This window comes from Bombus huntii, chromosome 15, assembly GCF_024542735.1.
Source record: "Bombus huntii isolate Logan2020A chromosome 15, iyBomHunt1.1, whole genome shotgun sequence".
Lineage (NCBI taxonomy): Eukaryota > Metazoa > Arthropoda > Insecta > Hymenoptera > Apidae > Bombus > Bombus huntii.
Window position 1 is genome coordinate 827379 of NC_066252.1, and position 24069 is coordinate 851447.

Below are 24069 nucleotides of genomic sequence, written 5' to 3' on the forward strand. Positions count from 1 at the left end.
AGTCCCTCAACATCCTTAAACCAAAACGCATATAAGCCAAGATTTCACCCAGCTCGGGCAGTTCTTGTTCTAGTTGCTGTTCTTGTACAACACCCTTTTTACGGTTCAGTGTTATTCTATTATTGTAAGTGCCAAAATTATAATAAAGTTCGATAAAAGAAAATTAATAGTTGGGTTACGACTCAGCTTTCTTTTCTCTTACAACCCAAGTATCAATTTTACGTGGCAGCGCAGTGGTTAAGGCGCCTTAGGTTACGAACGTTCGGGACCCGGCTTCGAATCCCGGCGCCGTAGTCCTCTTTTTCTTCCACACATCTAAATTAGGAGAAAAATAACAGTACCCCAGCAGCGACATTTACAGCCAGCAGCTACAATTATTACGGACAACATATACACCTCAAGTATTTTATTAATATATTTTTCTTATTTGTTACTTTGGTACTGCCCTTTAGGACTTTCATACTTGAAGACTTCTCGCATCTTTGAGAAAGAAATACTGTATATATGTATAAAATTGCTTAGCTGTATTCGCACTTCTTGAAAAACTGTGACATAATTACAGGAATAATTTATTTGTATTTACCTATATTTTATTGAAATAAATTCTCTTCATAAATCATTATGTCTTTGTAAATTAAGATTCATTCGATAATTATGGAATTATAAATAAATCATGAGAATTATCTGAACCTTTCAAAATTTTTTATAGGATTACTGATTACTTATATCTATGAAAGACCATTAATATTAACATCATACCGTATCGCAATTAAAAATAATGAGAAGCGTTAATGCTATTATTAACTGATTGCATGTTACTATCAATTTAATCGATTAAGAAATTTACTTCCTATCACCATTTCTTAACCTTTTTATTCAACATTAGAAAAAGATATAATTAGAAATCGAAAGAAGAAAACACCGTAGTCAAATGGATGTTCTCAGTTCGAAACGTTCTCAGAGTATCTCGTGCTTTTTAATCGTTTTAAATGATTTTGATACGGTAAACCGTGTCGGCTCGATTTGTAGTAGCCTCGTAATGAACACGTTCCATTTTCTCGTGTACAATACCGTTACTATTTTTAGCGACTTTTCATCAAAAGCGGTTGAATGAAGCTTTTTTCAGATCAGACTGGATTTCATTGCACGGTTTAATCTTTTTCCCTTTCTTTCTCTTTTTTTTGTTTCTTCCTTTTTCTTCTGTCAGCTATGTATATATCTGTGATATATTTTCATACATTTCACATGCAGAAGTATCGACTTTTTCCAGACCTTTTTTTTCATTGGATGCAATTAATAATTCAAATAGTTAAATTCAATTAATTAATAACAACCGCGTATAAGAGAATGGGAACGTTTAAGCGGAACGCAGATTTTTAATTATCACGGAAATGTTTCCTACTTTTATAAACGAGATCCTATATTCTTTGATGATAAGTACATTCGGTTAAAGGAAATGTCATCTCGTTTTAATATCTTTTACGATTGAATTTTTCATTATAAGCTTCTCTAGTAGCGGAAAAAAATGTTGAAGAGTGAATAAAGTGATCTCTCTTTTTATCAATGATAGAGGAGGGCCGAAGGATCAAATTAATACTGTTGTGGATTCTTTGAGGAGAATTTCAAGCTGTTTACGAACGTGATATGAATAGTATAAAATTATTTTCCTTGATTTGACCTAAATGCTTTCGTAAAACTTTATTTATAATCTAAATTTTAAGCATTTATTTAAAGTTCTAATGCTTTATAATGTTTTGTACTATTGCAATGTTCCACAATGTTCTAATTTTTTTCTGCATTTTCATCTACGTAATTAAAGAAATGATACTTAAATAGTGATTTGTTTCACCTTCTAAATATTATAATGGGCATTTTCGGACATTTAAAATGTTTTTACGTATTATATACAGGGTGGTTGGTAATTGGTGGTACAAGTGGAAAGCGGGTGATTCTACGCGAAAAAAGAAGTCGAAAATATAGAATAAAAATTTTTTTTATTTTTTTTTTTAAATTTTTCCATCGAGACAACGATCTACTGTGAGATCCGTTATAACAAGACGTGATAAAGTGCACGCGTACCGAGCGAAAATTCAAAGTCGATTTTCTCGAAAACAAAGCCTCAATTGAAAAATTTCGAAAATTTCGAAGTGTCAAACGGACACTTCTTTTTTAATTGTAATTTAGCACTTTGTCATAAACATTATGTATACACATAAATTTTCGTCTATGTTAAATAACATTCGATAATATTCCTTGGTATTCCAATTGTTTTATATCGACTGCGAACTCGTAAATACTAAACAATGGATTATTAACAGTGGCATTAATAAATTCGATTTTCGTCTGGATTTTAATTATTGGACCGTTTAATAAGCGTTATACAGTTATGAGTATAGGAATTTATCGAATAAACATCGCTGATTAAATAACCAACGTTTAATACCTTTTACGGTGATTATAAATGCTCTCTGAAAGTTATTACAAAATTCTTTAAAAAAAGAACATGTAGTTCATAAAATTACAAATTACAATTAAATAGAATCTGTTTGGAAAAAGGATATTTTCTAAATAAAGCAAATACAAATCAAATGAAGTGTCTTGAATAGAAAATTCGGATGAAAATTGAATATTATTAAAATAATTTTAAGAGGTCATCAAAGGTTCGAGATAAAAGCAAGGAAATAAATTTAGATAGTCTGCATTTAATAAAGAAATTATACCAACTTTGAGGAAGAATTAAATGCTCAACAATAACTAAAATTGTAGAAACATATTATGCACTGTAATTTAAAAAAAATAACATCATACTTGTTAAAAGTGAAATAAATTGCGCAGCAGGTGTCAATAATTTATAGCATTTTAATTTACCAGAGTTCTTAATGTTAGAAAGAAATCAATTGAGTTCAAATATATATTCATTGGATTTGCCGATTGCTTTTGTTCAAACCCTTTTATCTTAGAAATGTATTTTGCAAACGAAATGCAATATTCCATGCTCTACTTTTTAACTCCCATTAAATTAAAAAGCAATACGTTCACACGACAGTTCTGTTTGTTAACGAAAGGAAATTTCGTTGCTTTGAATAAGACTATGTGGACATTTGTTGAATACCACGAGAGATTTGTGGTTTTTTCTGGTTTTTCTAATATCGAATTGGTTGGTGATGTTTTATGTGATAATGGAGAGAAAAATGTTTTGAGATTTGGGCACTTGAGTTTGTGATATAATATAGAGTTATAGCGTACAGTAATGTGCAGGTTATTTATGATGATCTTGTCACGTAAAATAAAAAAAAGAAATCGAAGATGAAAACAAAAATAAAATATAAAAAAATAAAAAGAGAATTTACTTTTTAACACTTGGTTTACACTAATTACAATTTGTTTCTGAACTCCAGCCGTGACTTTCCAAGACTGAAGCTCTTACAATTTGACTTTCAATCGGATCCGTTTCTTTTTCCTTTGTCACCCCTCACTATCCACGCGTTTGTTAGGCGTTCGCGACCGTTGCCACTCACGCTTTCTTCTCGAACATACGGCGGAAGGACCGTTGGGATATCGATGGCTCATTAGGCACTTCGGCGATATACATTGTCGCCGAGTGCCGCCACATCTTTATCTGCGTTATCAGTCCATCGGATTTGAAGTGTGCCGGTCGTGACAACCTCATGATGACAATTATCATATATTTAGGGAATATGTTCACATGGTGTTATTAAAAATGAATCTTTACTTGTTTCCTTTGCGGTGTTAGTTGCTTTTACTTCACCATTATATATAGAATATACTGTTATATATATATATATTTTTTTTATTTATTTGTTGAAATTACAATCAATTCTCGCGTTGAGAAGCTGTTATATATAGAATTTTAAATTTAACGTTATAAGACATATGTAAAACAAGTCAGAAAAGTAAATAAATTGTTTGAACTCCTAAAAGCAGAATGTCTGGTAATCGAATAGGTTTATCGAATAAATAAATAATCAAGTAAGTTTATTCAAAACTTATTTGGAAAACTTCCCTAGAAAGCTTTTGTAATCAAAAGAACAAAAGAAGTTCATACAAAATATGAATTATTTTAACTAGCTATTAATAATTCTTGAGCCTAATACATTTTAAAATACAGTGGAAGACTTAAAGTGGCATTAAGTCTAATATTTATTCATGAAAATAAGACATTTTCAACGGTAAGTGATCTAAGATTTTTGCATGGCACAAACTAGGCTACTAACAAACCAGAGCATTATCTAAATAAAAAATATATACAATAATAAATAAAATAGAAAACTGTTATTTTAATAATACATACATAATTATATTGTAGTATCGTGGAGAGATTTTTTCAGAAAGATCTGACGAAATGTAAACAATGTTGCGTAAAAGCCTAAGTGCCGACAGCCCGAAAGGGTCGGGAAACTTCAATGGGTCAAGCGGCCCATCAATGTATCCTCGGTTCTTCAATCAAATAGCTACTCGAAAAAAGGCGTACGTGACCATGATCGTAATAGTTACGGAACACGTGCATGGTGGGGGCATGAAAAGACGATAAAGGGATATTTGAAGAAGAAAGACGATTAACCGTCAGTTGTTAATTGAGAGTCCTTAGGTTTATTGCACGTTCTTACAAATTACGGAGGAAACGGATGGGTGTCTAACGGAAAAAGCAGGTTTTTCCCATGAACAATGTCACCTGCGAGCCACGTTGGTAGGAGGCTTCCTCCTCCAATCTTCACTTATTAATATTGGCTATAACCAATGGGTATCGCGGATCGATACCCTCACTGTCCTAACGAAAAGTGTGAACAAGGAATCCACGTCCTTAGTTCAAAAGACACACCCACTCCGAGCTTTCCTACGTAGTCACATAAGAACGAACTTCACTTATTCTTCATCGCTAGAATAGTCAACATGTCATTACCGGGTTACTCTTCTTAAATACATACTCAACAGTGTACCTCATAATGTTGGAAATATAAAGTTTATAACCCTGTTAATCGCAGTATTATACTACCTTAACCACCCCTATTATCTCAACGGAAATCAGGGGATCGATCTATTCGCGGCGTCGATTATTATAACCGTAATGGGAATTTACGACTCCCGTTGACGTGCTTCCTCGCGTTTGTGTCTCTCCGCGATTGGTCGAAAATACAATAACCATACAAATCAAATTAATTCGGCTCATTATTTTCGATCTCTACATGTAACTCAAATTTAATTGCTTTTAATAATCTCACTTAAGTGTCATTAATAAATTAATAATTAATAACTCAATATACAATAATTGTTGTTGACCATTGTTATTATTCCTATGTATATATAGGAATCTATTTCAAGCATTTATTATTAATATCTGCTAGTGGAATTGTGTTTTAGTTGTGGCGGCACTCGACAACAAATACCGCCACTCGACACTAACTTCTACCGGACGACGGTAGCGCAGTGGTTAGCGCCTTAGGTTACGAACGGTCGGGACCCAGGTTCGAATTCCGGCGCCCGTAGTCCTATTTTTCTTCCACGCATTTAAATTAAAAGAAAAATAGCAGTACCCCAGCAGCGACATCTACAGCCAGCGCAATAATTATCACGGATACAACTACACCTCATAGTCATAAGTTCCACTTCTTGTCCTTACAATTAGCACGTAATCATGCTGTTACCAAATTTATTTTGGACTAGTGTATACTAATTTACTTATAATTCTCAATGAGAATTGATTGTGTGGCGGATCGGTAACAACAGGACGCCGACAGGTCGAGGGCATCAACGCGGTCGTAACACTTCCCGGGCGATCAGGGTACCAACCGCCAACACCAGAGGGCTACTACGACGACAACGAGTCTGTCTGTCTCGCTAGTGATCGAATATACGGGCGCATGATACAAATACCGCACCTAGCGAGACTCCCTCTACGTCTAAGGCAGGGACTACCAGGCATAGCCTTACTAACGAACCCACCAGTAGTCCCGGGACGAAACGCGCATTCTCTTTTCACCAGGCAGTTACGCTACTACAACCAAAATGATAAAAGGTCTATTAAAAAAAAACTAGTGTATAAACATGAGAAGATCATTTATTATAGAGACATTTACCAATTTCTTATGAGCTAGGTTTTTATAATCAATTGCTTACGCACACCATACAGGATGCACACCATAGTACGATGATTTTACATATAAAGAAAAATAAGTAGGAAAAAAGAATAACATTAATCTTAAGTGAGAATGTTCTTAAGATACTTATATGTTCCCTGACCTGCCAAAGTTGAATTTGAATATAATGGATTTTCTTCGATCAACTGTTGTTAAGAGAAACGAGAGAATCGTTGATAACAGAAAATAACTGCTGTGGTAGGGGTCGTCGGTGTTTTGTTGAATGATTTGCTAAAAGAAAAAGAGATTAATATCTCACTCGTTGAGATCATGAGTGACGTGCTCACTGATTTACAACACGACGGAAATGTAATGAGGAGAAATTTGATTGTTGCTAATTTAAGTAGCAATTTCGGAGAAACTGAGAGAAGCGTCGCCGGATGAATTCTTATTTAGGGAAAGACTTGATGAGAGGTTAAAAGCTTGAGATCTTAATTAAGATTAAGCTTTAAAAACCCTGTTAAATTTCAGATGTAAAAAAATGTGAAGATCCAGTCTCGAACGAAGAACCAGATGCCATTCAGTGGGTGCAGAATATTGGCGCCGACCTGGAAGGACCAATGGAAAGACCAACGAAGTTAGAACGAAAGAGAAATATAGGTCACATCAGTTGCATCTTCAGAAAAGGCGGACATAATTCTCTTAAGTTCTATATCTGTTCGAATCAAAAATTATATTCATGAATGGCAGAAATTGACACAAGATCCGACGATTTTATCCTGATTAAATAATTACAAAATACCCTTTTATGCTCATATTTTTCAAAGTTATAGACCGCTAAATGGGAATTGGCCGATTAAAGAAGTGAGTATAGTTACATATATGATTAGCCAATTCATAAGCAAAAATGTAATGTTTTCCATAATCAATTTATTTCGGACATATTTTAACCCTCAAATCTATGGGAGGTTATCGATTAATTTTAGTCCTAAGACAGCTGAGTTTATGCGTACCGAACATTTTAACTTAGAAGACTGATGAACAGTATAAAAATACAATCGATCTTAGAAACGTCTATTATTTAATTCTCGTGGCAAGGTAGGACCAAAAATCCACAGATTTAGTTTTAATAATGTTTTATTTAAGTTCAACTATTTATCGTTTGGATTAAGCGTGGCATGTTTCGCTTTTATGAACATTTTGAAACCTTTATGTTCGTAATTAAGAAATAAAGGTATTCGTTGCGTGATTTATTTACACGATTCGTTTGAGGAATGTAAAAGATTTGTTGTGTCAACGTATAATATTTTAAAACGACTAGGATTTATCATAAATTTAGAGAAGAGTATATTAACTTCGAGTACAATCTGCAAATATTTATACTTTATACTCAACTCTAGCAAATTAAGTATAGAATTACCGCTATGTAAAGAGTTTAAAATACAAGTAAATACAAGTAAATAAAGAGCTTAAAATACAAGTAAAAAGATTTGTAAATATCAGAATATGCAAGATTTGAAACTTCGCAGAATTTATAGGATATTTAGTATCGTGTTGCCTTGCCGTAAAATATGGTTATTTGCACACAAAGAGGTTAGAACGAGAGAAATAGTTATCTCTAGAATTGGTTAATAACACCTATGATACAAATATGAAACCAGAAGAATTGAATTGTGATTAATAATGATAGTTTCGAAATATCTGTGGTACGTATAGATCCTTGAAATCAGAAAAATTTTTACTTACAATCTATTTCCATTCCTCCTTATCAGGATGGACTGTCGCGTACGGAAATGAGAGATCTTATGGCTTTTGAATGAATAAGAAGCCTCAATTGCCAATAAATGTTCTCGAGTTAAAAAGAGAAATTGAGAAACTGCGATATTTTATTATGATTAGATGATACAATAGCCATTTCTTATATGAGATTAATGGAATGGAAGGAGTTTATTTTCAGAATCTCAATAATGTATCACGTTTAATTTAGCCTATAATAATTGAGTTTACACCAATTATGTAAGATCCAAAGAAAATACTAGAAATGTACTGGCTATTGACCGACCAGTAGGTTAAGCCGACTATCCCGCCATTCTGTAGTCGGCAAATAGTCGGCAGAAAGGACCGATTGATCAGCTTTAAATTTTTAATATTGTTGATAACTTGATAAGGCATAGAAATAAAAATATAATATTCTTTCTTTAACGTAATTAGTATGATTTTAATATTTTTTAATATGTAGTATACCTACTTATAGGTAAATATTTGTACGTAACATAATTATTACATGAAAATGAAAAATAATAATTAGTATTTATTGGAATGAACTAAATAGATACTAATTAAGTAGAATATTTGTTTGTTATTTCTTAATTTTATTATGGTAAAAACCTCTTTAGAATGAACAGTGTTAAAATAATTTCTCTTTCAGTTCGTAATAGTAAATGATCATAAAGACACTTTTGTAACGGTATTTGAAAATGATCGGCACAAGCGACTAGTTAACCGACTAGCCGATTTCTCGGGAGTCAATTAATCGCTTTGTAGAAAATACAGAAGCTGATAAAGAATCCGTAGATCAAAACCCCGAGACAGAGTATCCTTTATGCAATAAAGCTTTCAGAAGTATCATAAAGTATTTTGGTAGGCCCAAGATCAATCTATTTGCTAGTCGTATAATCAGAAAATGTGAGTGCCACGTCTTGCGGCTAGAAAGACCCGAATAGCTGCGTAAATGATGCATTCACATTAAATTGTTATTTCTTTTACGTGATACTTGCATTTTCTGTGATTTTAAGAGTTTTTCAAAAGATTAAAAACGATAGAGCAACAGGAATAATAATAATAATCCCTGACTAGCTTTCGCAGGCGTGGTATCCAGTGTAGTGATGAATGCTTATAAAAGAATCGTTAAATTTTACACCAAATAGTAATTTATTAATCTCTATTTATTAATATTAATTTATTATTTAGGAATCCTCATACATTATGGCGGAAACTTTTCCCGGTTTCCGCAATGTTATTCGAAAGGTATTCGGGTTAGGGGGTGCTTCCGAAGAATCAATAGAAATTATGATATCTGCTTTGAGTGACTCCTTAATCAGGCAGTATGATGAGGCCTTAAAGAAATGGCGAAACTCTTGCCAGGAAAAGTCTATTTATCCGTTTAGATATTCCAATTCGAACATTCTTGCACGTTTGTTTTAAGAGTTTGAAAGTGGAGATAGTTCTTTCAATAGTTAATATTGTAGTTAATACACAGAGACCTGGCGGATTTTCAAACTCATTTTTTTGGAAACGAAGGTTTAAATAAAAACAATGTTATTTTTTTCTTTCTTATTTTCGATCTATTTTTGCATGTAGAATATAGAATCACCATCGGTACCACAATTTTAAGGATATTCTGTATATAAAAATTCCTAAATAAATCTATAATTTTTGCTATTTCCTTTGCTTTCAGTTAAATTTTATCCTCGAATTGATGAATCTGTTAAGTGTTATTAAACTATGAAAGGATTTTAGCATCAAACACTTGACTAAAATGAGATATTATTTTTTATTTGGTAAACTATTTACAATCAATTCTCATTGAAAATTATAAGTAAATTATTTTGGCGTGGTACTGTAACTTGGATTATAAGAGTTTATAGTATGTTTGAATCTAGTTGAATCTAATGCATAAATCTAAAGGGTATTGTCTTTTTTGTTTGCGGATCTGACCCGTCGTTTCAAGTAATTGGGTAACTAGTGGGTTTTGGTAGTTTTGGTCCGACGTATTAAGTAATTTAGTAATTAGGGGGGTTCGATGTTTGTTAACTCTTATATTATATCTGTTACTGAATTTTGATATTTTTTCTTAAACTTTTTTTTATATTTACGTGGAGGAAATCCGCACTGACGCCAGGCCGCTTCTGGGGAAAGCGGCGTGGTAGTGTCGGACTCCAACCGACTAAAACCTCCATGATGACCGTCCCGGCTGCGATTGAGAGAAGCCCAAGAACCGGTGTGAGCGTCACAACGCCCCCCTCCCCACGCCTAATACCACGGCTGATGGAGCGGTGTGTGGCCATTGTCACACCGCGCCTCGTCGCCGGAGCCACCGTGCCAGGCAGCCCAGTTCCCCTACCGGACTGCTTGGCGACCCCGAGGCGCTGAGTCGCCAGCGCCCAAAAGCCCGAACCCCACAGGAGGGCGCGGCGGGCCCAGCGCGCTTCACCAACGCCACACTGAGTCCCCAGGCGATCACCCATCCAAGTACTATCCTTGCCCGGCGCTGCTTAACTTTCGTGATCTGACGGGAACGAGTGCACTCAGCGCGGCTAGGGTGTTGGCCCCCGGCTAGGGCGTTGGCCCCATTTCTTCTTTAACTGTGGGTATCTTAAGGTCGCAATGTATTGTTTCGTTGGTAACATACCAAGGTGCATCTATTAAAGACCTTAGAGTTTTTTATTGGAATCGTTGGAGAATTTCTATGTTGGAATTACTCGCTATTCCCCATAGTTGGATCCCATAGGTTCAAACAGGTTTTAATATGGCTTTGTAGCGAATGAAAAGAGAGTTTTGCGTTTCGTCCCGGGACTACCGCTGGACTTGTCAGTAAGGCTATGCCCGGTAGTCCATGCCTTAGACGTAGAGGGAGTCTCGCTAGGTGCGGTATTTGTATCATTCGCCCGTATATTCGACCGCTAGCGAGATAGACAGACTCGTTGTCGTCGTAGCCCTCTGGTGTTGGCGGTTGGTACCCGCGGATCGCCCGGGAGGTGTTGCGCCGCGTTGATACTTCGACCTGTCGGCGTCCTGTTGATACCGATCCGCCACAGCTTTATATAGTATTATTTTACTCTGCATGTTTAAGTTGGAGCGTCTGCCAACGAGCCAGTAGAATTTTTTTAGTTTTGATTTCAGTTGCTTGGACTTATCAACGATGTGTCGTTTCCATGTCATTATTCTGTCCAGAATCATGCCCAGATATCTGTCTGAATCTTTGTTTGGAATTGGAATATTATTTATGGTCACCTGTTGTCAGGATTGTTTTCGCAGCGTGAAGGTTATATGATTGGATTTATTTTCATTTATTTTGAAGCGTCATTTGTGGAACCACTTTTCCATAGAGTCGATACCTCGCTGGAGAGTTGAGGAGGCAATTATCGGGTCTGAGTGGAATGCTAATCAAGCTGTATCGTCAGCAAATGTCGCTGTGGCTATCTCTGTTAAAGTTGGTAAATCGGCAGTGTAGATGGTGAACAGCAGAGGTCCGAGTATACTGTCTTGGGGTATGCCAGCTTCTATTGGAAACGTTGCAGTTATAGTGTTTAAGTATTTAATCATGAATAGCCTATTGTTTAGATATGATTTTAAGATGGAGTAGTAGATGTGTGATAGGATTTTCTTTAGTTTGAACAGAAGTCCTTCATGTCACACTTTGTCGAACGCCTGCTATTGAGCATTCGTCCAGGAATACCGCAGAGCAATATTTTTTCTTTTCTAAATCTTGGCTGATTTCATGAGTTAGACGATGAATTTGCTCTATCGCAGAATGTTGCTTCCGAAATCCGAATTAATGATCTGGCATTGTTTTTAAATCCTCTAAGAGTGGAAGGAGTCGTTTCGTTAGCATCTTCTTAAATAGTTTGGACAAGGTGGGTAGAAGACTATTTGGGCGATAAGAGCTAGTTTCGTGTATTGGTTTTCCAGGTTTAGGGATAAGAGTAATCAATGATATTTTCCAAGCCTTAGGATAGTATTCAAGGCGAAGAATTGCATTAAAAATAGAAGTGATAGGAGCAATCCCGTTTATGGGAAACTCCTTGATAGCTTTGTTACTTATCTGATCATATCCCGATGCTTTCGTGGGTTTTAGACGACGGATTAATTTTATAACTTCCACAGATGAGAAAGGTTCAATAGGAGGAGACATTTGGAAGGGAGAGTGCAAGTATTTCGTTATTTCCGCAGTAATAGTGGAAGAATATCGTTTGAAGACATTAGTTAAGTGATTTGCAAACAAGTTGGCTTTTTGTATAGGGCTACGCGCCCAGCCACCTTGCGGACAGCGAATTGGAGGGGTTATTTGCGGAGGACGAGTGAGTTTTCTGGATGCCTTCCATAGTGAGTAGCTGGAGTCAGCTGTGGGAGACAGATTAGCAAAACATTTTTGAAAACAGTCATTTTTGTAATTTTTTAAGGATTTTGGTTAGTTTTCTTGCTGCGTTATTTAGGTTACGCTTGTCTTCAGGTGCTCTATGACTTTGCCATACTCTTCTAAGCCTGCGTTTTTCTGCGATTTTTATTATTATGTAATGGGGGTATTCATGTTTATTGACAAAGCACTTAGTAGGGGTGGAAGAACGGATCGCGCTTATTATGCTGGTGTTTAAATATTCCGTGGCTGCCTCTATATCTTCATTTGTTTTTAGGGATGTTGAGGTTGATGTTGAATGATTGAATACTTCCCTAAAGAGCTACCAGTTGGTGAGGTGGTTATGAATAAAGCCATTAGGTGGATTTTCGATAATTGTTGAGCTAATTGTTGCTATAATGGGGGAATGGTCTGAAGAGAGTTCTGCCGAAGAGTTGATTTGGACATATCTTGGCGAGATATTTTTAGTTATAAAGAAGTCAAGTAAATCAGGTATTTTGTTAGTGTCAGTGGGCCAGTAAGTGGGTTCATATGTGGTGAGATAGCGGAGACTGTTGGTGTTTATGCTATTCAAGAGATTTTTTACTCTTACTGTGATAAGTCTGCTACCCATTGGGTATGTTTAGCGTTATAGTCTCCTCCAGCTATGAATCTATTGCCCAGGTCTTCAAGGAATTTATCGAAGTCTTCTTTGGAAATAGAATGTCTAGGAGGACAATATGCTGCTGATGTTGTGATTGGACCATGCCAATCTTCTATCGCTACGTTTGTAGCTTGGAGGTAGTCCTTCTGGAATGATGGAAGCTCATAGTGTTTTATGCTGGCCTTGATGATAATTCCGGTGCCACCGTGGGCCTTTCCACTGGGATTTTGGGTATGGTAAAGGTTATAACCATTTATTTCCAGGTAATTTTTATCGATGAAGTGAGCTTCAGATATAAGCATTACGTCAATTTCTTGTTGTTTTAGGAAGAGTTCTAGTTTGTATTTTTGCTGAGCTAGACGGATAGCATTCCAAAGAGCTATGCGTATTGGTTTTATTTTACGTCGGAGCGTGTTAATTTGTCCGCGATGATTGTAAGCAATGATAGCAAGTTATTAATTTGCTCTATTTGTTTCACGATCAATTTTTCAAGCCTATTGAAGTTATCCGTGTTTTGTGAACTGGGAACACTATTGTGTGATTGATCACTATAGATTTTCGGTCTGCTTTGATTTCCTTGAACTATTTTTGCATACGAGGTTGAAGGAGTAGTGAATTTTCGTGGACTAAGTACTTGGTTGGTTAGATCCTTAACTATGAGTTTGGGGTACTTATTTTTATGCAAGGTCTTGTAGATTGTGCAACCTTTATAGTTCGCAGGATGCTCCCCTTGACAGAGGATGCACTTCGCAGGAGTTTCTGAAGATTTAGTGCACTGATCTGCAGGGTGAATACCTGCACATTTAACGCAGCGGTGATTGTGGTTGCAATATTTCTGCGCGTGGCCGTACCTTTGGCACCTTTTACATTGAACTATCTCTTTTTTTTTATAAAAGGTGGTTCAATTTTTACTACAGAATTCATTAAACGATTGATATTATAGGCTTCTTTGTTATTTGGTTCTTGCTTTAAGTCAATAAAGGATAAGAATAGCGGGTTTTTGTGATTCTATGCCTTATATTGCTAATGTTGGTTACTTCATGGCCATAATTTAAGAGTTCGCGTTTCAGTTCATCTATGTTAGCTGAGTGGTGGATGTTGCGTAGTACCACACGAAAAGGTCTTTCTTGTTTCAGTTGATATGTGTGGAAGTTTGCGTTCAGGGTTTTTAGTAACTTTGTTAGTTTTCTATAGGAGTCTGGATTGGCCGGCAGGATTTTAACCTGATTATTTTTAATTTTTAGTATGTAATCCTCTTTGTTAATATCTTTCTCGATGGACTTTATCATTCCTTGAATGTCGATAACATCATCAATGAAGATTGGTGGAGGAGGAGGATTCTTTTTGTGTGTGTTCATTTATTGATGTTTCAACTACGTTCATAGAATCGTCTGTAGATTCTAATATTGCGAATCTCTTGTAAGTGGTAACATGACTTGTTGACGGTTCGTTCTGACTAGTGATTATATTTTTTTGACTAAATCTAGTTTGCGTTTTTTGATGTTGTTTGTGTGGTTTGAAAGATGTAATATATTATCCTTTTGCCTCGGAAGAGGTAGAACGGTACGGTTATAGTTTTGCTCATGAGAGCCTGATCTAGTTACTTGGACTATCTTCGAGCTAGTTAATTCAAATTGAAATAACTAGTCGAGGGGCTATGATTTGGACTAGAAATTATAAGTATTGGATTTTCCGAGTAAGTTTAGAAAACATTTGGTTTATTTCTGTTTCAACTCACTTTCGACGGAGGGTCGTCACTTGTTGTATTGTGAACTTCACTGAGCACTAGACACATATCCTCTGGTGTTGCTGATTGATACTAGATGTTCACTTTAGAGTTTACAACTTGGGTGGTAAGGAATTCGGAATTTCCTGAAAAAGGCAGATGCGCTGTTCAAGTTATAAACGAACGACCACTCCAAATCTCGAACAATTCTAATAACTAAATAAGTTCTGTGGCGGATGTAAAGGGAGGGTGCGTTTCGTCCCGGGACTACCGGTGGACTCGTCAGTAAGGCTATGCCCGGTAGTCCCTGCCTTAGACGTAGGGGGAGTCTCGCTAGGTGCGGTATTTGTATCGTTCGCCCGTATATTCGACCGCTAGCGAGATAGACAGACTCGTTGTCGTCGTAGCCCTCTGGTGTTGGCGGTTGGTACCCGCGGATCGCCCGGGAGGTGTTGCGCCGCGTTGATGCCTCGACCTGTCGGCGTCCTGTTGATACCGATCCGCCACAGTTCTAATAAAAATTAATATCTTATGTGTTAATTTATAATCTATTGCAACCTCTTTTATTAATGATAATAAGTGACACAAGGCACGACATCAAAAAGTAAACGTGTGGAAATACTAAAAATTCCTAAAAATATTACGGAACTTATTCTACACGATACACGAAACACGATAATAAAGATGCAATCTTTGATATTATATCATATTCCACTACATTACATTATATTACATTACATTGTATTATATTATGATACACACACGCACACGCACACACACACACACAAATTACATATGTTAGTTTTGTTATCGTTACATCAGTATTTACATATTTAGATTAACGAGACCTTTACTAATAAAAGTAGTTTTAATTGGAAATTTCACTGTACCCACCTGCTTTATGTCGGTTTATAGTTTAAATAAACAGAATTACACAAAAGGATTATTATATTTTACAGAAAAAATGAGCAAAAAAATATTAATCTATTATACCTTCCAAATAACTATATATAACTACAATAACTGCACATTTTAAAAAGCGGTTCTCCTAATCAAACTTGCCACTAAAAGGCAAATAATTTTTGTATGCAACATTTTTTTCTGCTACGAAAAGTTTTCAACATATTGCGAAAACTACGTTTTTCATCTGTTTTCATCTCCTAAATATAGATGGTAAGAACGATACGGATCAAATATTTTTTTGAAAAATATATCCTGTATAAATTTCATTAAAATCGGTTATTGACGCTTGTGATGCCCTTGTAAATCTATGTTTAAAATAAACAACTTGTATTCTCCATATATATTTTTAGATTACCTCTAAATATAATTACGATGAATACCTCTTATGATTATAATATACCTCTGAATGATTACCTCTTATGAATATAATTACGATGGTCATATTGATGGTCAATTGCAGTGCTAATAAAATTTCGAAAGATACATTCACGTTGCAAATGATGAAACGATCCTCTCTCTGAGGACTGAGCGCCGATAATCTAAACACTCTGCGATATCGATTCGTCGATGATCAGTTTCAATCAATCGCTCAGCGCATTCAAAAGATCCAGATTCAAGACTTTGGTCGCCTTCGTCACATTAAATAGCTAAATAAATTTTCTACATGTATTTATGTATTTTCTTGAATTATTGTGTGTCACCGCTAGTTTCTTCTATTCTGTACGATAAAAAAATTATTTATTCCGTAAAAATTATTCCTATTACTTTTTATTATTATTAAATCTAATAATGATATAGCATATTTTATATCGAATGGAAATTAGCGATTTCTAATGAAAGGAAAATAAACGTATATAACCGATTAAGAGTAAATGGTAGATAACTAAAATTTGCTACAGATAAAACAAATTTTACCAATCTTTAAAAGTTTGCAGTTTATTAGAAAAATTGTACTGTTTTATAAAGACATGAATTTGTATAAAAATTTCAATTCATACATATTCTTCATTCATAAAAGAAAAAAAAAAAACAATATTTACATATTGTGAGAAATAATTTTGTCTTGTTGAACATGCTCATACACGTATTACATAGAATCTTTATTTTCCAAATATCAACTTTCACTTCTCTTAAAGATTCCTTTGATGTTAAAATTACGATTAACCAATTTACTTTACACGTGTAGACAAGTATAAATCATTTACCTGCGTAATTTGTAAATTTTAAGGGTGAATACTACTTTTCCTGATGAAATTATAGGATAGTTACCCCAGAAGTGGTTGTAAAATGGAGCAGCTTCATCACAGAGAGATTCTTAAAAGTTACCTTCATAGTGACCAACTATCTTGTATGACGTTTTAGTGATTTTACATCGCTGCAGCGGGACGATTAAACGCGAGACGATTATACCGATTTGTTGGTCGTTCATCATATTAATGGGAACCCGCCATCAGCTATTTAATCTTCTATGAAGTTTTCTTGCTACGATGATTAGCGTATACAAGCGAAAATAGATAAAATTATTGAAATTGCCACTGCTATAGATTATACTGTAAATAATTGTCCCTAATAACTAGATTGCGTATTTTTATGTATGTATTGGTTGGATATTTAAAAGTACAAAAGTACAAAAATGGAAAGTTATGTAGAATATCTAATATAAAGTACTAACTATGATATTTACTAGATAAAACAAATCTCTATTTAATTTTCGTCTTTTTAATTATCACAATGAATCTATCTATAGTCTACTAACAAGCAAGCAATTTATGTAAAAACGTTAAAGTTCACAAAATACAAATTTTCTCGTTTATTTGAAATTCGTTATTCCATCTCATTTATTTGTGCTGGGTATAGATTTATTTTATATAAGATTTATGAAAATAATGAAAATACAGCTCTTAAAGTTTGACCGAAGAACAGTCAACAACGCTAAGAGTTATTTTTCTCCGAACGATGAGAAGAGTTCGAACCATCATTTACTGCTGAGACAAGATTTACGAACGATCGTTACGAACTGTTAAATGATACGTTATTCCACGAATATTCGGTGGTGAAGTTTGCAATTGAATGGCCCGGATTAGATTGGTCATTGATCGTTCGACTGATTAAACGATACTTCGCTCTACGAATGTTTGGAAATACTGTTTATGGTCAAAGAACTCACATAGGACTGTCAACTGATCGTTTCGACTGATTAACCGATACTTTCTTTACGAATGCTTGAAGATGTTGACGATTCGGGAACCACAGATGAGATTGCTCTCTCCGAATTTTGAAAGACATGTTCTTAATTCATTTTTTTATTTATTAATATTTACAATCAATTCTCGCATTGAGAAAATTCATATCTGATGCAGAGGATGTTCGCCGCTGAAGAGCTCGCACGAGAGGTCTTCTCTCCAAATGTTGAAAGGTTAAACTATTCTTACTCTGCATTTTATGGAGAAGATGTTGAAAGCCAATACAAGGCTGTTTCTCTCCGAATGATAAAAGACTAGCAATATTTACATCATGTTTGGTGAAAAAGATGTTAACGATTCAAGGACACGGATGAAATTGTTCTCCTCGGATGCTGAGAGATTGAACGACTCTTACTCCACGTCTGGTGGAGATGATGTTGAAATTTCAATGCTACAGACGAGACTGTCGTGCTGGACTCGATCAGACGTCCAGGCAGTAGCAACTGTGACAGAAATGATACAGGAAGCAGCGTGGGCAACCACCATCCATGAATCAAATAGCAGGCAATCAAAAATTATTTCACAGGACATCCTAGATAAAATCAGGGAAAAAAGAAAAGCGAAAGCAAAATGGCAAAAAAACAGAGAACACGAGAGAAAACAAGAAAAACCTAAATAAACTTACAAAGAAATTAAAGAATAAAATAAGAGAACATCATAATAACGAATTCTCAAAATTCATCGAATCACTATCCGCGTATGAGAATACCAACTACTCCCTATGGAAAGTCACTAACAAAGTTAAGAAAACAATAAAATCAATCCCAGCAATCAGAAAAATGGACAACACATGGACCAGAAGCATCGAAAAGCAGGCAGCAGAATTTTCGAAGCACCTACAAAATATATTTTCACCGTACGAAATTAATAACAGCAACCCCAGATGGCAAACAAATGAAGAAGTGGAAAATGCCAGAAACACAACTGATAAACGCTGCACCATACTCAGCACAACAGCGCAAGAGGTTACAAGCTTAATTAAGGCAACAAAGACAAGTAAAGCACCAGGATTTGACTTGATCAATGGAAAAATTTTAAAAGACTTTCCCCCAAAGGCAATAAGACTAACAACGATAATATTCAACGCAATTCTAAGAATACAGTACTTTTCTGCACTATAGAAAATAGCACAGATCGTAATGTTACCCAAACCAAACAAAAACCCACATCTAACTGCATTCTAGAGGCCAATATCATTACTACCTGCGTTTTCCAAATTACTAGAAAAAATAATATATAACCGCCTAAAACCAACAATAGAAAAATAAAAACTAATACCGGACCATCAATTTGAATTCAGGAATAAACACTCCACAATAGAACAAATGCACAGACTCGTCAATGAAATCCTACAGGCGCTGGAAACAAAACAATACTGCACGGCACTCTTTATGAACATCGAAAAAGCATTTGACAAAGTTAACCATGAAAAACTTTTTCAAACATTCAAAAAGCAATTTCCAGAATAAATCTACAAACTACTCAAATCTTACTTAACAATGAACCTTCGTAGTAGAAATAAATGATGTATATTCTGAAATTAAGGATATCAAGGCAGGAGTACCGCAAGGAAGCGTCCTAGGACCAATACTATACACACTATATACAGCAGACATACCAACAACTGTCAACAGCAAGATACTAACGTTCGCGAACGATACGGCCATACTAGTGAGGCACGCAAATCCAGAAACGGCTGCCGCACTACTAGAAGAACGCATTACAAAAATAGAAAAGTGGCTGCAAACCAAACAAATAGAAGCGAACACCATTAAGTGCAATCACATAACATTTACACTTAGAAAAGGAAACACACCAGATATCCAACTGAACGGCGTCCGCATAGCACAAACAAAGCAAGTCAAATATTTAGGAATATATTTAGACACACACCTTACATGGAAGCATCACATAAAATCAATAATAAACAGAATACGTGAAAAAAGGAAGCAGATGTACTGATTAACCAATAAAAAATCTAAATTAAGCATAATGAATAAACTAAATATATACAAAACAGTAATCAAACCAATCTGGACATATGGAGTCCCACTATGGGGGACGGCAGTGTTTAGGAAATTCGAGGATTTGGGAATACAAATTATTTACTATATTTCCCACACAACAGTTATACATCTATATTACTCTCTGAAGAACGTCTTGCACGCACGCTGGTCGCCAACCGACTATCCTAGATTCTTCTAACATCTGGCAACAGTCTTTTGTCTCCACTAAGACCTTGACGCCCTCTAACCCTTACACACAGACTATCATGTACAGTGTAAATGTATCACTTCCCTAACAGGCAGCAATGAGTCACATAAATAAAATAGAAACAGAGCAAGCAAAAATTTTAAGGACAATAGTTAACGCTCCATGGCACGTCAGAAATGAAGACTTACGAAAAGATTTAAAAATTCCAACAGCCACAGAGGAAATCGCTAGATATGTAAAAAAGCATAAAGAAAGACTTGTAACACACCCAAACCAGCTGGTTGCTGAAACGAATAAAACCATAATAGAAAGAAGACTGAAGAAGAAGCATCCCGCAGACCTTACAACAGAAATAAAATAAACAACTTGGAAGATGGAACCCCGCTGGGGGTAACCATCCACATGTTATATTATTATACCACTAAGTTATAATATTTTACCAAATGTCCTACTAGACAAATTGTAAAATTTAAATAAATAAATAAAAAAAAACTACACTTTTGTGCGCTCGAAACGCGGAAGACTTTTGAGAGATCTTAGAGTGTGAGCGTGGGACTCCGAAGCTAATTAAGTGAGGGCCGCAGTAAATCTTCTGGGTGGCCGTCAATCGATCGCAAAGTTACAATCTATTAAATCATCCTTCGGAAGTAACCGCGTTTATGATACATTTAGCTATTGAGAACACGATAAATATGGAAAATTAAAAGTACTGTTGCGATTATTGAAATAGATCTAACTGCTAAAGTCCCGTTCTCTAAAATAGCCTTTTGATTACGAAGGGAGCATCATGAATTTCCCCAAAAAATCCTCACGTTTTTTTGTTTCTTCGGACAGAATATGTTCAATTATAGAACTTTATAATACTCAATGACATCAATCGTAATTTTGAATTATAAACTTTTCTTTACCAATATTAATAAATTTTATGAATAGTTTTGTTTCTTTTAAATTTTAAATTAATCTCCAGCAAATATGAAGTGAAAACTGCTTTTTTTAGTTTTTAAAATATAAGAAAGATCATCTAATTGTATCTTACCAATAAATTAAGTATATTAACTTTATAATCCTTCTTCAATGTATACTTGAATAATAAAATAAAATTCATTAAGAGATGTCTCTGAATTCGCGATTAGTATAATCCTAGAATGCGTTACAAACGTCTATTTCATGCAAAATTCATCATATGACGCTTTTTAGAGAAACTTGTTCTTTTCATGGGGATGTCGTGAATTTCGACCAACAGAAAGGGGGAGAAAGAGAGACAGAGAGAGAGAGAGAGAGATTGCTGAAATACATGAAAATTCTGGACTAACTGTGCGATTAATGAGGTTCTGGTTCCAGCGAGTTGCACAAGTTGTCAGAAACAAAGGTGAAATTAACGCGAATTTAATTAAGTGATGAAATATGAGAAAGACTTTTTTACGAAAATTAATTGCTTCGCTAATGAATGGTATGAAGGTCCTCATTTAAAGGAAACGAAGACAAATAGGAAGTACGATTCTTTACAATAAGCCGGATCTATAACAACTTTAACAATTTTTATACCTCAAAACACATTTAATATAATCTCTATACTCGGCTAATATTACAATATTAGAACTTTATGCTTTTATTTTAAATATTAAACGAATTTAAACGTTCAGAGAATACTAATATATTTATGATAAAGTACAATTTATTAAAATACGATACGGAATAAACTGATTATAATTCAAAGGCTATCATGTTTAAAATTACATTACAATATTTCAAATGTGAACAATATTTCTTTTCTCATATCAAATTTTATATTGCATCTGTTATCGACACAAAAATGTAACATTACTTTTACGTAATGTTGTAATATCTATATAGACTTTTATACCGAATTTTAAATGCATATTTCGCAACCACTAGATACTTCTAGCAATAAGGTTCTGACTAAACATAATAGTACTAAGATAGCTAAACATACTAAAATTTTTAAGATATACATGTCGAAGAAGGGTCAGGAATAAGGTTGTGGGCGTTTGATAATCCTCATTGGAATTGGCCATCGTCGTGTTATAACGAAGGTACGGTCTGTTAATACGAGTATGGATACTACCGACTCGACAATCAACCGCGGCGGTTGGACACTCGTGATACTAGTGATGTTGGTTTTAGGTTCAATAACGAATCCGCGGTCAACGGAATGATAGATGTACGTGCTCACAAAAATCTAAGTCGGACTCTTTGCGAAAACGTGGAACATCCACCGAGCGTACAGACACTAAGTAACTCGCTAATACGACCTCACGAGAGAATGACTTTCCGTCGCGATGATGCTGCAGAGGAAAGCTATGATGAGGTGTGTCTGAGGACACGAGATCATTGGATTCGTCGAGGATAGCCTTCGTTCAGAAGGTGAGGGAATTTGGCGTTGCTGCTAATTGGTCAATCTCCATATCGGTCGTTAGAAAAAGATGCTAGCCGCCCTCGAGGAAAAGTTGCTAGTGGGAGACGCCGTTCGTTGAGAAATAGGTCTCTCCTATCTTCCCGTAGCTGGGACAAAGACTGTTTGAAGGACTTTAGTCAACTAAATCCTAAGATTTATGACGGGCCGTCGGGCTAGCTGATCATGTACTGTAGAGACGCGTCGGCATCTGGTAACCATCATACCCGAAGAATAGGATCTGCATGTGGCGAGCCACGGGACAGAAACCGTTGGAATGTTTACTGTCGCGTGCTGCTACAAATATTTTTTTTAAGGAGAGCTATAGAATTACTCCATTACCTTTGTTAGACAAAGCGTTCATCCCGTGACCGCGGCTACGTTCGGTGACTGGCTGTCGCCTCGAGCCCAAGCTCATCATCACAACTCGCGAACAATTACAATCGGATTGAATAACTACAATTGTTTAATTACAGCTATAGTAGACTCTAGATTACAATGTTGCGGGATTATCCAAAATTCCAAAAGCTCCGGGGTTCTTTCATCTCCGATATACATATGAGATATACATATAAGATAAACATAAGATATACATGTTATGATAATTACACCGATTAACAAATTTGTCCCGATTCCTCATTCACCAATAGGTGATTTTTGTAGACTTTTGTAAGCTAAACCCAAATCTGCAATCCGTTTTTTCTTCGAATACAGTTTTCGAAAAAGTTTGGAAATTTTCAGCTTTGAAGATGTTTTGTACTTTTACAGTAGCAACTATCGAGTTGCTGTTCAGACGAAAAAATTCTCTTACAAATAAAATGATATATATCGTTATTGCATTATAAACGTTTAAATATTTACATAATGATCAAACTAAAGGTTATTTACACATCAACATTGAGTACCATTGACGTTGCTGCATGTTTCGTCAAACTGTTTCGCTTTTATATTGGAAACAAAACATGATTTTTTAGCTTTTCTTGATGCTTCCTTTAGCATAAATGTCTGTTCTATCGCGTGCTATGGTTAGATTTTCTCCTAGACCTCTATTTTTTTAAATAAATTGGGAAATGCAAGCAAAAAGTGGTACATTTTAGACGTCCTTTTCACTTTGGTCATTATTTAAATATATTAGAGACTGGGGAGAGTCCATAGAATCTTTTCATCTGGATAGCAACTAGATAGCTCTGCTACTGTGAAAACACAAAACAGTTCTAAAATTGAAAATATACATTTTTTTTTTAATTGATTTGTTCGAGAACTGTGGATTCTAGGAAAAGCGGTTTGTAGATTCGTGTTTAGCTCGCAAAAGTCTACCAGAGTCGCCTATTAAGGTAGTAAAATTAGATACGTGTTGAATGATGTTTTTGCCAGGTATCTTACTTACCATACGTCATCATTCAACATACATCATCCTCGATAAGAATCTTGTAAAATAATATCAATTATTTGACAATCGGAAGGTTACGAATATTTCTGTAATTCACTGCATAATCAATTAACCTGTCTGCAAATCAACAGTTCTACAATATCTGGAAAACGTAATGAAATTTTAACACATCGAATTTTAAAACCGCAACGCGACGTTCACCGATTTCAGTCTCTAATTATGCCTCGGCTGCCACAACTTCCGTTT

General features: G+C 35.2%; 1 protein-coding gene and 1 pseudogene across 2 annotated transcripts in view; one reads left to right on the forward strand and one right to left on the reverse strand.

Moving 5' to 3' along the window:
• LOC126873815 (octopamine receptor beta-2R-like) overlaps positions 1-24069 on the forward strand; it is a 612816-nt gene that overhangs the window by 87791 nt on the left and 500956 nt on the right. The gene's annotated exons all lie outside the window — the stretch shown is intronic.
• LOC126874155 (5S ribosomal RNA) lies at positions 10306-10424 on the reverse strand (annotated as a pseudogene).